Source organism: Lygodium microphyllum, chromosome 14, assembly GCF_053477565.2.
Source record: "Lygodium microphyllum isolate KBCC chromosome 14, Lygodium_microphyllum_v1.1.10, whole genome shotgun sequence".
In the NCBI taxonomy this organism is placed as follows: Eukaryota; Viridiplantae; Streptophyta; class Polypodiopsida; order Schizaeales; family Lygodiaceae; genus Lygodium; species Lygodium microphyllum.
The window spans coordinates 58,147,596-58,161,355 of record NC_141148.1 but is presented as its reverse complement, the minus strand read 5'-3'; positions in this window follow the sequence as shown (position 1 = coordinate 58,161,355).

Below are 13,760 nucleotides of genomic sequence, written 5' to 3'. Positions count from 1 at the left end.
CAAATATCTGACCGACATATCAAACGGGTAGCTTTTATTCAGAGTTTTCATCCCCTTATCCAATATCAACCAGGTAAAGAAAATGTAGTAGTTGATGCTTTAAGTAGAAGGCCGACTATTCATAATATCTCTGTCATATCATTTGATTCTCTAACCCCTATGAAAGATACTTATCATCAAGATATTACTTTTCATGCTGATTGGAATAAATTAGTTGGAAATAACTGGATTCCTATTGATTCACTGTCTTATAATGATGGATTCATGTTTTATGAAAAGAGATTATGTGTTACAGTCCCATTTAGATCTTTTGTTTTGAATGAGATTCATTGTCCTCCATATCAAGGTCGTAGAGGTATTATATCTACTTTGCGTACATTGACTGAAGATTTTTATTGGCCACATATGGACACTGATGTATCTAACTTTGTTTCTGAATGTTTGGTTTGTCAAAGAGTTAAGAGACATCATGGTAAACAATATGGTTTATTAATGCCTTTATCTATTCCATTAAGACCATGGGAACAAATTTCTATGAACTTTATTACTGGTTTACCTAATACTAAAGCTAACCATGATATGATTTGGATTGTTGTAGACAGGTTTAGTAAACAAGCATATTTCATTCCATACAAGAAAACTTTAACAGCATCTCACGCAGCACAATTGTTTTTGAAAATTGTTCTCACTAATCATGGATTACCAAAAGTTATTATTTCTGATCGTGATTCTAGATTTTGTAATAACTTTTGGATTACTTTGTTTGCTAACCTAGGAACAAAGATTGATTTCTCATCTGCATTTCATCATGAAACTAATGGTCAAACAGAAGCCACTAACAGTACTATTTTAGATCTTTTACGTGCTTACACTATTTCTAAACCACAAACATGGGATACACATTTACATGTACTGCAATTTGCATATAACAATACACCACACACAGCCACAAAGAAAGCACCGTTTAAAGTGATTTATGGTTATAGATTGTCTACACCTGTTGCATCTTTATCAAATAGAATTCAGAGTGCTGATGATATTTCTAACATGCATGCTACTATTTTTGAGGTTAAAGACATTATTGTCAAAGCCCAACAATCATATACAAAACAAGCCAATAAGAAAAGACAGGCCATGAATTTCAAAGTTGATGACTATGTTTGGTTAAGAATAGAAAAACGTATTTTACAAAGTATAGATAAACACCCAGTTGTGAAATTAGCACCTAGATTCTATGGACCATTTAAGATCATTCACAAAATCAATGACAATGCATTTAAGTTAGAACTACCACCACACTGGAAAATTCACAACACCTTTCACATTAGTTTATTACGACCCTTTAGAGGCCAATTACCTGTACGCCCTGTCTATGAAAACCCACCTTTGTTGGATGAAGAGACTGAAATCCTTGAGCTTAAAGCTATCATAGATACTGACTTTATGACCACTAGAACTGGCCGTAGATATTCTAGATATTTGGTCAGGTTTAAAAATCATCATGTTGAACAGGCCCAATGGATGCACGCTAGAGACTTAAATGCTTTCCCCACTCTGTTAGCTCCTCATTGAGCTAATAGCAATTGAGGACTTGCTATCCCACCCCGGGGGTATGATGCTAGGAGGCATATTTCACGGTGGATTCCATGCCAGGTGGATTCCGTGAGGTTTTACGGTGGATTCCGTAAACTTTGTTAACCAGGGCTCATACACAAAGTGGATTCTTTGTGCGAGAAGTCGATGGGGACGCCTATCCTTTTCGGGCGTTTCATTAATTTAGTGTGTACATGGGTGATTCCATAGCGGGTGATTCCGCAAAATACATATTAAATTAATAAACATTTATGAGTTTAGAGTGCACACTCGTGATAAATTAAGGTTAGGATTAATTTCTAACTAGTTGATTTATTTATGTAGCTGAAGATTGCTAGGTATTCACTTTTGTCGGTTTAATTGTATTATTTTACTAAAGATTGTGAATGCTTCAGTTGATGTGTAGAGATAGCAGCAGTGGGGCAGAGGAAAGCATTGAAGGATAGCGTGTATTCGAGTTATCACTTATATTTTGATGGGCGCATACCTTAGGCATGGCGCCCATATTTTGTCGCGCCTATTTATTAAGGCGTTGGATATTTATTTATTATTTTGTATGCGCATGGGCGCACGATTATGATATTTGTATTTGGACATTGTATTGGGTATGCGTGACTCTTTGGGCACCCGCCCATTAGCTTTGTTTTGTGCTAAAGCAAACTCAAAAGCCGAAAGTGTGCTATTTTGTAATTTGGGCTATTATTTGAGCTTGAAGATGATTAATACATAAAATACATGCTTTGTGGAGCGCTCACATAAGACATGGGAGGAGATTGCACCCCATTGGTCTCTTGTTCATGTCGTGCATGCTTTCTACCTTGAGTTTTGTGCAAAAAGTAGAGTTCTTTTGTTCTTAGGGACCTTCCGGTGCTCACTACGCGAGCATACAGCATCCAAATCTGTGCACCACGACTGATCCAATAGCCAAGGAAGGGTGCAAGGCTCAGCATTGAAGGAGTACATTGGGCAGCTTGTCAATGACATTATTGTATTTCATAAGACATGCTCTCTGGATTTTGCTGAGAACTTCTTGAAGTTCAGGGTACTAATGAAGACTGGGCCCTTCAAGACCAACTTGGCCAACTCCAGCTTGGAGAAAGTAGTGTTGCTTTGACATTCAAAGAAGCTGCTCTACTTATTCACTAGTACTAGGTCTGGGCCACTTTTTTCCATGGTGGCCCATGGCATGATTGTTGGTGTTGAAGACCACAATGTGATTAGGTAGAAACTATTGGGGCAAAATGTATTGTTGCCTATGATCAAGAATAGCTCTGACCATGGGGAGTGTAGCTTGAAGAAGCTGAGGCGAGAGTAGATGTAATTATTGCCTAATGATATCTCATCACCAATGTAATGTACTTTGTAATCTTCTCTTGAATTAATGAAAACGGATATTTGTTGGATTTTCGTGCAATGTAGTTTGTGATATGTGTCATTTATTGTTGTTTTTTACTTGAATGTTACATTTATTTGTTGGATTTATATGCAACACAATTCATGCCCTAAATTTAATACGCAATGCTTTATCAAATTCGTGTGAAACATGTATTTGTTCAATGAATATAATGATAACTCAAAGACATAAATAAAACAAATTACAAGTGACTAAACAAAAATAAGATGTGTCAAAAAATTTATATTCATATTCATAACAATTTAGATGGGATCCATTACAACTAGGGTTTTAAAAAATCTCTTCAAAAGCTACATTCCATATATGTTTAAGTAGTACACTCCTATCGTTGTTGATCTCCGTGAGAACTATCCATCCATCGCCGAAAGACCCTCATTATCCGTAGATCACTGTCGGTGTGACGGTGACCCTCCTTGCATGCACAGCTGTGTATACATCGAGTCTTCGAAAAAGATGATGATGTAAGCTTTTGCAACTTCTTGTAGTGTAAGGAAGGCTTGGGCAGTCCAGCAATCGAGTTGTTGCACACATGATCCATTTGGGAAGTGCCTCTTATTGTTCTTAATCAATATGTCATCCATAATCTCCTATACTAGCTTCTGGAATGCATCCTTTGGTATTAGGAGGTGTGTGGTCTCTAGTAATGGCATATCTCGTTAAGAGACAATGTACATAGCCTCCATCAATGCTTGTGATGCTGGCATGGTGGTGGTGGTGTTGAAGCTAGGGGAGGTGGTATATGCATGGGATTTTTAGGGGGTGTTTTCGAGCCGCTTGCTTGGTGCGTGCCATGTCTTCTAGGAGAGAAAACTCAAAACTCAAAAGTGAAATGTGTAAAATGAGGTGAAACTTTAAACTTATAGCCAATTTTTTTTTAAATCTTAAACTTGAATTAATATATCTAGGCTTTGGAAAAATATGACTAGTGATCGGATTAACATGAAATTTTACCTGTGGACTCCTTTAGGACGACACATCAACCCCCCAAAAAACAATTGGCCCCATTAGAATTCTCCGGGACACCTCTCTAGAGGCTTGTATCTAGGGCCCTGGCTCCCTAGGACACTTGTCCGAAGGCTTGTATCTGGGGCCCTAAATCTAGGGATTCAAGGCCCCAGATGCGAGCCTCCAAACAAAGAGGCTTTTGATGGGGCCAATTTTTAATATCCATGAGTTTTTATGATTCTCGGAATGTGGGTAAAGTTTCACCAAATTTGGATTTATAAAATTGATGGTTCAATCTTTTTTTGAAAATGCGTTAAGTGGATTATACTTCATTAATAATAGAAAAAGTCACCAACGAGTGTGTGCAACTGTATATTAAATGTATTGTTAACAAAACTATGTGAAACATTGGAACCTAAAAAATTCACAAAAAATAAATCATGGGTAAAATGGAATATCACATAGTGGATATAGTGTTCTCACAACACTAAATACAGCAAAGATATAGTGGATTGGCTCATGTACAACTGATCACTGATGTGTGCATGGTTGCACATTGAATTTATCCTCAACGAAACTACTTACAAAATTGGGAACTTGAAAATTCGCACAATGTAAATCATGGTCACAATAGAATATCACATATTAGATTTAGCATTACGAAACTATGAAATACAAGGTAGCTAGTGCATTGCACTAACTACAACTAGAGCTAGGCAAAATTTAGCTCCATTTTGTAGGCCACTGCTATCAAATACTTAAAGGTCTACTGGAAAGATGACCCAAACTAAGCTCCTTACAATCTACATCCAAACTTGAGCTAAAAACATAGATCCAATTACAAGTTAACTTCTCAAAGCATATTGTTGATATTAAGATTAAATGCATCCTTGTTGTTGTGAATCCTATGAACAAGAACAAGATCTATGGGCTTAATAGTGATAGTCGGGCATGAATGGATAAAAGTTGACACTCACTCTTTAGATCAATCAAGTAGCTTTCAACTACTTCTTAGAGAGCAAGAGCAAGGCTTCGCTTGACCACTTCCCCACATTCCTTGTATGGCTCCTTGAAAAGAACTTGTGATGATGCCCTGACTGCAAATCTTGTAGTATTTCTCACACCAACCTAGAGAATGGTTCCTTAGGAATAATCAAGTTGGCACTCTTATGGAATTTTCTTATCTCACGTAGCGCGGCTGTACATGGTCTCCATCTTTGCTTCTTCTTATGTGTTGGAGGAAGTGTATTACCAGTTGGAGTAGTAGTGGGAAGTGGAGCAACTGGAGCATGTGGAACACCATTTATGTGTTGGAGGAAGTGTATGGTCTCCATCTTTGCTTCTTATGTGTTGGAGGAAGTGTATTACCAGTTGGAGTAGTAGAGGGAAGTGGAGCAATTGGAGCATGTGGACCACCATTTATGGACAATGGTAAAACATCATTGTTAACCACACTAGGACCACCATTGTTGGCCACAGTAGTGCCAACATTATTAGGTATAGTAGGGACACCATTGCTGGGGACCTTTGTCACTCACAATATGCTCATTGAATTCAAAAGACTGTTGAGATCTTGCTCTTGCAGGTGCCTTCTTTTTTATAGAAAGCTTGGAACGTGTCATGGTTGTGATGATGAAGGATAGAAAGGTGGAGGGTAGAGTGAAGAGTAATGGGAAAAAATGAAATGAGAGACTTGAGTTAAATATAAAACTTTTAAACTTACTATGGTGTAAATGAACTTTAAATTATTATTTCATGCCATTTCTCCACCCCATCCCTACCTCTCTCTATCTCCTACCACCCCCCTCATGCCCCTCTCTCTCTAGGCCAGTAAATGTTCCAAGGTTTGAAATTTTCATATCTTTGTCTTAGGATTTCAAAATCTACTTTTCATAATTAAAAAACATCGTTTAAAATTGAGTTTGAGAAATATAATGACAAACCTTCAAAATTTTAAACAAAATTTGTAAGACATCTCATGTTAAAGATAGGAGTATTGATGTGGCATATCCTTAGTACCTGTGCTCTCTCGTGGACTCTAAATGCACCAAAATTGTTATCTTTATCTAGGTCTCCATTTCTTGCCACCTCTCTCTTGGGTTGCAAACCATCCTGTGTGGCATTGTTTAGCTATATTGTTTTCATATCTTCCTTTTCTCACTTCATATATTTTCCTACTTATAAATTATGCTTGAGAGGTTTTGGAATTCTTTTCTTTTCCTCCTATCATATCTTTAATCTCCTATACTACCATTGGAATAATTGCCTCATAGAATTGGAATCAGTGATGCCACTACCATGACTAGTTGCCTTTTGAAAAGTACAACGAGCTTGCCAGTGAGATCGTTCCATGCCTTGACCTGACCATACTGTCAAACTTCCTTGATCTGCAAAGTATGGACCATGTGCCAATAATCAATGTTTGGAGGGATGAAAGAATTTATGAATCCAGTGTACCTTCCCATTGTACCACAAACAAATAGGATATGCAAGGAATGTGGGAAGAGAGCTTTGTTCTTAGGTATGAGAGTTTGTACAATAGATGATGGAACAAGAGTAGGATCAAGAGGACATTTTGTGTTGCACTACTTACGAATGAACCTTGTAGGGGACACATCTGTTGAATAATCTAAGTTAGGTTGCATAGGAGGAGGAGAAGGAATGGAAGGAGGTGACTGCTGAGGAAGTGGGGTAGAATCAAGCACATGAATGCTACCTAGGGGAGGTGCCAATTGAATTATTTTTTGTAGAAAAAAACCCATAGGAAACACTATTGAGCTAACCCTTCCCTAAAAATGTTGATCCATCTTAGCTAATAGAAATATTGTCTAGTTGAAGTTAACCCCCTCAAGAATTCTGACATATACAGTGAATAGTTCCCCAGACAATTCCCCGGATAAGCACTTGGATGTACACTTGCCCTACTGACATAAATGAGTCATGGAGAGAGTGGCATAATTGCTTCCACAAGGGAGAGGAAATATGTGCAAGTGATACTCGTGAACTAGTGATAACCTTATTTGCTACCAAAGGAGTAGAGGTCTCCTTCTACAATAGGGAAAGAATATCTATAATGGATAACAAATGATTACCATTAGAAAGAGGGGAAGGTGCAAAGGGTCGGAACAAGGTCTCATTAATAGTGGCAAGGGATAAACATAAACAATGGCCATAAACCAAGCTCAAAAGCTTCTTGTAAGTTTCCAATAAAAGAGTACAAAGTTTCACATCCACACACTGGACATAACTTCAGGGTCACAAAAAGATTAAGACCAACCTTACAAATGCAATCAACATCCAGTAGGAGAGAATAATCATGGATTGGAATGGGAAGATGTTGAATCACAAGAGTAGGAGGTTCAGGAAGGTGCCATTCAAACTATCTAGGAAAAACACATAGAACCAAGAAAACAATGTAGGAAATTCCTACAAAATACCAATACAAAAACCACAATTGAGATAGAAAGATTAAAGAAAAAAAACAAATTTGTCAAGACTAAACCAGACAACCCTAACCAAACCACAGCCTACCAAAAAAATTTGACATGACCTATGAACACATGCAATCAATAACTTCATGATATACAAATAAATAGGCACTCAAATCCCTCGTAATCAAGCAATCCAAATAAAATATAATCAAGTCACAATGTATTCGTGACTTCGACTTAAGCAAATAAACCATAACAGACTCATGACATGACCACTTATTAATATCTAAAATGGATAGGGACTAACAAGATCAATGTATGATAGATAAATCCCATCCTTGTAAGCACAGTTCTTCATCTTGAGGTGTGGTGATGTGGATGGATGAGAACTACTTGAATTCCTTTTAATAGATGATATTAGCAACAGGTGATTGTTGAATTTTACCCTTAATGCACCATGAGTCAAAGTTCACAACCCAAAACCCACATAGACAAGACTTGTTTGGATGATAGTCTCTACAAATTCACTTCCTTATTACAAATTAGATTATGTTTGACACAAAGCACATGCATGCATGATAATGGAGGGCTCATTTTTATTTACAAATTAAATGTGCCTGCAGTGTATATACACATGCGTTGTGAACATCATGGGTTATTTTCAATTACAAAATTAGATGGATGATTATGCCATGTGCTCGTTTAATAGGCAAGGGTTCCTTTTACAAATTAATAGTCGATTGATTTTAATTTAAAATTTCTAGAGTGCATTCTATTAGTTTTGTGGATGCAACAATTAGATGAATTCTATTTATAAATTAAATATGTATAATGATATGAAAAATGTAGGGAAAAGAAAATGGAATTTGGTAATGTGTATGTGGCACCCTCAAAGTCTAATGACACATAGAAAAAAGAAGCAATGCAAATCCCACATCCAAAAAAACTACAAAATAGGAAAACACCAGGTTGACCAATAGAGAGTCAACCTCCTGTATAATTTAAAATTTTAAAAAAACATGATGGCTAATACCAATGCATACAAAAAAAAAAGAGTTTCTAGTTTTGTTTGTTAGGGTTGGTCATTTTGTTTTCTTTTTTGAATTATTTTTTAAAAATTCTAATTATGTTTTTTTTTGGTGATTTTTAGGATGTGGTCTCTCTTTTATTTTGTTTGTTATAATTATTTTGTTTTATGTATATAAATTGTATGTGAATTGAATTATGTTTTATTGGAATTTTTTCCTTAATTTAGATATTGTGTTTGTATTCGTGTTTTTTTTAAAAATAATGATGATGTCCTACTGATATAAAGAAGTGTTTAATTTTGAATGTCCAAACACTAATAAAAATATATGGAGATTATGTATGGGAGTATTTTGACTTTTTTTTTAAACATCTATTTTTTAGAATTTTTCATGAATTTTATCCATTTTGATTAGATTTTTCAAAATTTTTGAAATTTTTAATATTAATTTCCACTTGGAATCGGCTTTTTTAAATTTTCCATTTTTAAACTTATCATTTAAATTTTTAATAATTTTTGCATTTATTTTTTTAAAATTATGTATTTTTGATTTTTTTTAAATAATAAAAATAAAACAAATAAAAGGTAAGTACCCGACTACAAGGCATGTAAACAATAGTAAGTCTATCACATGGAGAAGACCACACGTTGTTATGCGAGCGGTGGATCGAGGAGGAAGCCTCTCTCACAACTCGATAACGAGACGTTAAGGAGTACCGGTTGGGATAATTGACTTTATTGGATACACAACACAACTTGAAAAATTTAAATATTTGACAATACACCACGAAAAACAAAACAATAAAGAACTACCTCTTGTAGCTCAAACAACTAAAACCCTAATTCAGGTAGAGCATCACACAACCACAACTCAGCAAAAAACAAAATCCAACAATTTGAAAACAAACCAAGTGAAAAAATATTCTCGTACCTTAACAACCATGATCCAACGCTCGGCGCTTTGACATCCAAAGGCTCCGACTTTCAAATTAGCATGACAAGAGCTCACTCTAGTATGCAACCCTCCACTCTCCTCTCTCACATAATACAATTATAAGCAAGGGGGAAGGCCCTTAACTCTTCAATCTCCTCTCCTTATATAGTTCTCTATCCAACTCACATACATTAGGCTTTTTGCTTTCAACTTTTGGCTTTTGCTTTTCTACTGCTTTTCACTATTTTCGTTTTTTCTGCTCTATGCATGTTTGCAACTTGTTTGGATTATAACTTCGTCATTTGAACTCAGAGTATAGTCGTTTGGGTACTCAAAACGATCGGAACATATTCGGTCGACAAGCCTACGCCGGCAGAATTACAAAAATTCATCAAAACGGAGTAAAAATATTATTTTTTTTATAAATCACATCATTTTTTCTCCATCTTTTATCTTGGATGACTTATTCCCTTCCTTGGCCTATTGTTCTTGTAATTGCATACACTTTCAACACACATGTTCTCTTTTTCTTCAAGAATTACTCGTTGACGATATAAAATATACGATCTTTTCCTTTGATACTTGAGTCTTCAAAATAAATATTCTTTGGATATGAACCTGCTTTTTATTATACAGTATGCCCTAGCAGGAATATGATTTTTTAAAATGAACTCCGTGCCCAATCATTCATGATTTGAAAAAATATGCAATGTTGGATCCGTGATATGCAACCAATCAATCGATGCTACATACAAAAATAATGTATGCATTGAAGAAATTGTGCCTAGTCTATCTACATAGGATCGTGCGTCATGCAAAATGCAAACAAAATTTCTTGATTAATTTAAAATTCATTATTCTCACCTCTCAACTCTTATAAAAAATATGATATACTCCGCTCCACCCATCCAAAATCTCACAATCACTCTAGAAAATGATAGTCCTCAAGATGTTGACCAGATAAGAACAACCCTTCTCACAATTGGTGGCATCCTTCATGACCCTCGAACTCGCCCAACCACCTTACACTCTCAACCAAAGGTTCCTAACTTTGTGATAAGCATCCCAAATGGTGCGTGCAAGAAATGTGCGTGCTCAATGACAGGTGCTCTCTCATGTGCGCGTGCATCTAAAATTTACTGCATATAGCTGCAGCGGATCTCATGCCGTGCTAGTGCTTAATGATGGTGCAAAGCATGCATAATCCCAACCCATGGCATGGAAGTATTTGATAAGAACAGGAGACGACCCCCGAGTGCAATGCATCAACAAGTGCAATGTGAAGTGCTCGTGAACCATAATCAACATGGAATGGCGGACTTGGCATGAGCCTTACACGAATGGCCGCTACGCGAGGGAGGGGCAAGGTGTGCTAAGGAGTAGGGAAGGGGAAAATGAACTATCAGGGATAAAGAGGGTTGGGGGTCAAAGGAAAAGAAGGGGTCAAAAATGGGGGCCAAAATGGGGCAAGGGGGTTTAAAATTTGGTAGAGGGGTAAATTTGGGGAAGGGGGGATAAAAAGTGGGGGGGTTCAAAAATAAGGATGGCATTGAATTATGAGGGGGGTGGGGGTCAAAAATGGGGAGCTTAATTTGTGAAAGGGGAGATAAAAATGGAGGGGGTTTGAAAATAAGGGTGTGGTTGAAATACGAGGGTGAGAGGGTAAAAAAATAGGGGTGGGGATTGGGCAGACAATGGGGGGTGGGAAAGGGGGTAATGTGGTGGTGGAACAGAAGGTGGGGGAGGTAGATACCAAGAATCACATGGTGGGGGGACTTGCTTGAGCTGATGCACCATACACATAAGAGGAAGCTCACTCAATGAGACAAGAAGAGAGATGGAGGCCAAAACACTTTCTTGTTGATTTCTTCTTCTTCTTCCACACACAATACGATACACACAAAGTATAGATAAAATACAACATAAAGGAAAGTGGCCTACTGAGTCAAACAATGCATAACTAACTATACTAATTGATTGGCACTATAACTATGCCAACAATCGGTAGGTACAACAAACTAACCATAATAAGTGATAAGGCAATGGCCATGTGAGGATCATAATGACTATTGATATGCTAAGTATAGGCATGCAGACCCATCTACCCAGGCGGTCCGTCACCAATGTCCACACGTGTTGAGCTTGCCATCTCAACACTCCCTCTCAAGCTCAACTCTATCTCTACAACTCCAAGTAAGCTTTGAAACATTCGAAGCTTCTCTGCATCAAATGCCTTGTGAAAATGTTAGCTATCCTATCCTATATGCTGATATATACCAAGTCAATCTCTACTGCAAGTACTTTCTCTGTCACAAAGTGGTAGTCTACCTCAATGTGTTTGGTCCTAGTATGGAACACTCAGTTCCTATCTAGTTGTATGTTGCTTATGTTGTCACAGTGAATAACAACTGGACCATCTCTGTTAACATCCAAGTCACCCAATAACTTTTGCACTCATACCACCTCACATGCTACCATAGCATTACCTCTATACTTAGCCTTTGTACTCAATAAAGTGATTGTAGATTGCTTTTTTCTATTGTATGTAACTGTTGAGCTACCAAGGGAAAACATGAATCCACTCAAAGATCTTTTGTCTAACATGCTACCAACCCACTTTGCATGTGTGTATCCAAACACCTATATATCCTTACCTATCTCATAAAAAGGTCCATAATGTAAAGTGGACTTTATGTATCTCAATATGTGTTTAATTGCATCCAAATATGAGGCTTTCTAGGCATTTGCATAAACTGACACACAAGGCCAATAGCATAGCTCAAGTTTGGCCTTGTGATAGTCATGTAAATTAGACTTCCTATTATCCTCCTAAACATAGTAGGGTCTTCTATCTCATTCCCAATGTCAGCACTCAACTTTAATTTTTTCTCCAATTGTACTAAAAGAGGTTACATGCTATCATACCATACTTGGATAACATATCGAAGCCATATTGCCTTTGAAATAGTCATATACCATCATCACATCTAATCACCTCAATACAAAGAAAGTATCTTAGCTCACCTAAATTCTTCATCTCAAACTTCTTCTTCAAATAGTCCTTAACCGCATCTCCCTTTCTCGCATAAAATGAGTGATTAGCATAAAAAATATAAAAGCCAATATTGACAAGATACTCGCTGATCTTGTTAGACCATGCTCTAGGTTCTTGTTTCGGCCCATAGAGAGCGCATTCTTTAACCTACACACATATGTGGGATGCTCTAAATCAGCATAACCTGTTAGCTGCTCCATATACATATCTTCTTGCAGTTCACCATGAAAGAAGGCATTCTTAACATCTATTTTGTGTAAAATCCAACCTTTGGCTACTAGCTACTGCCAAAGGAATCACGCATCTAGCAGTTGCCATCCTAGCAATTGGACTAAATGTTTGTTCATAATCTAATAATGCCATATATTTGAGCACAGCCTTAGCAACCATTATACCTGCTAACTGAACCATCTGCATTATGCTTGATTTTGTAAATCCACTTACATCCAACAACTTTCTTGCCCTTAGGAAAGGGTACAAAATTCCAAGTCTTATTGGCTTCTAATGCAACCATCTCCTCATCTATTGCTGCTGCATCCTTATGAGCATGACCAACAACATCCTCAAAACAAGTGGCCTCAACATCCTCAACTACCTTCATCATATAAGCATAATGGTGAGTTTCATAACCTTCAAAACGAAATCTTATAACAAGGTATCTGACCCTGTTAGACCTACATACCACTAGATCACTCAATGGAGCCTTTACATTACTATGTGCTCTCTATACACCTGGTATCTTGATTGAAGGAATACCAAGCTCATAATTGAAACTCTCTGTAAAGTTCTAACTTTCTTCTTCACGTGAAGTAACCCTTTTAGGTAATAGGGATAATGATATATCAATTTTGAAAATTGCCTAAGGATAATGCAATTATTATTATTATTATTCCCCTCCCCAGCCGACTGTTGTGCTGGAAGGGGAGGGGAATAGAAAGGAGTCAAAAGCTCCTCGGTGGGAGCTCGCACATGGTAGTGTCATGCATGCTGACACGAAGGAGAGGGAGAATCCCCCTTCCCCCCTATTTAACTAGAAGGCCGCTGTCGTGAAGTGGAAGTGGGAGGAGGGCTGTCAAATACCCTGCGCTGTTGCCGTGACGAAAGGAGGGAGGGAGTGCCGCCACAACGCCTTGCTGTCAACGTGAGAGAGAGAGGGCATGAGGGAGGGAGAAGCCGAGGGACATAGCCGCGCGTGCTGGCGGGGAGCCGCCATGATTGCCCACCGCCTGGACGTTGCTGTCGATAAACGGCCCTGAAACCCCCCCCTCCTGTGTTAAACTCAGTAGCTTTTGTCTTGGGCTTTATAAAGCCCTTTTCCTTGGTTTTAAAACCCCTTACACCCCCCCCCCCCCCCCCCCCCC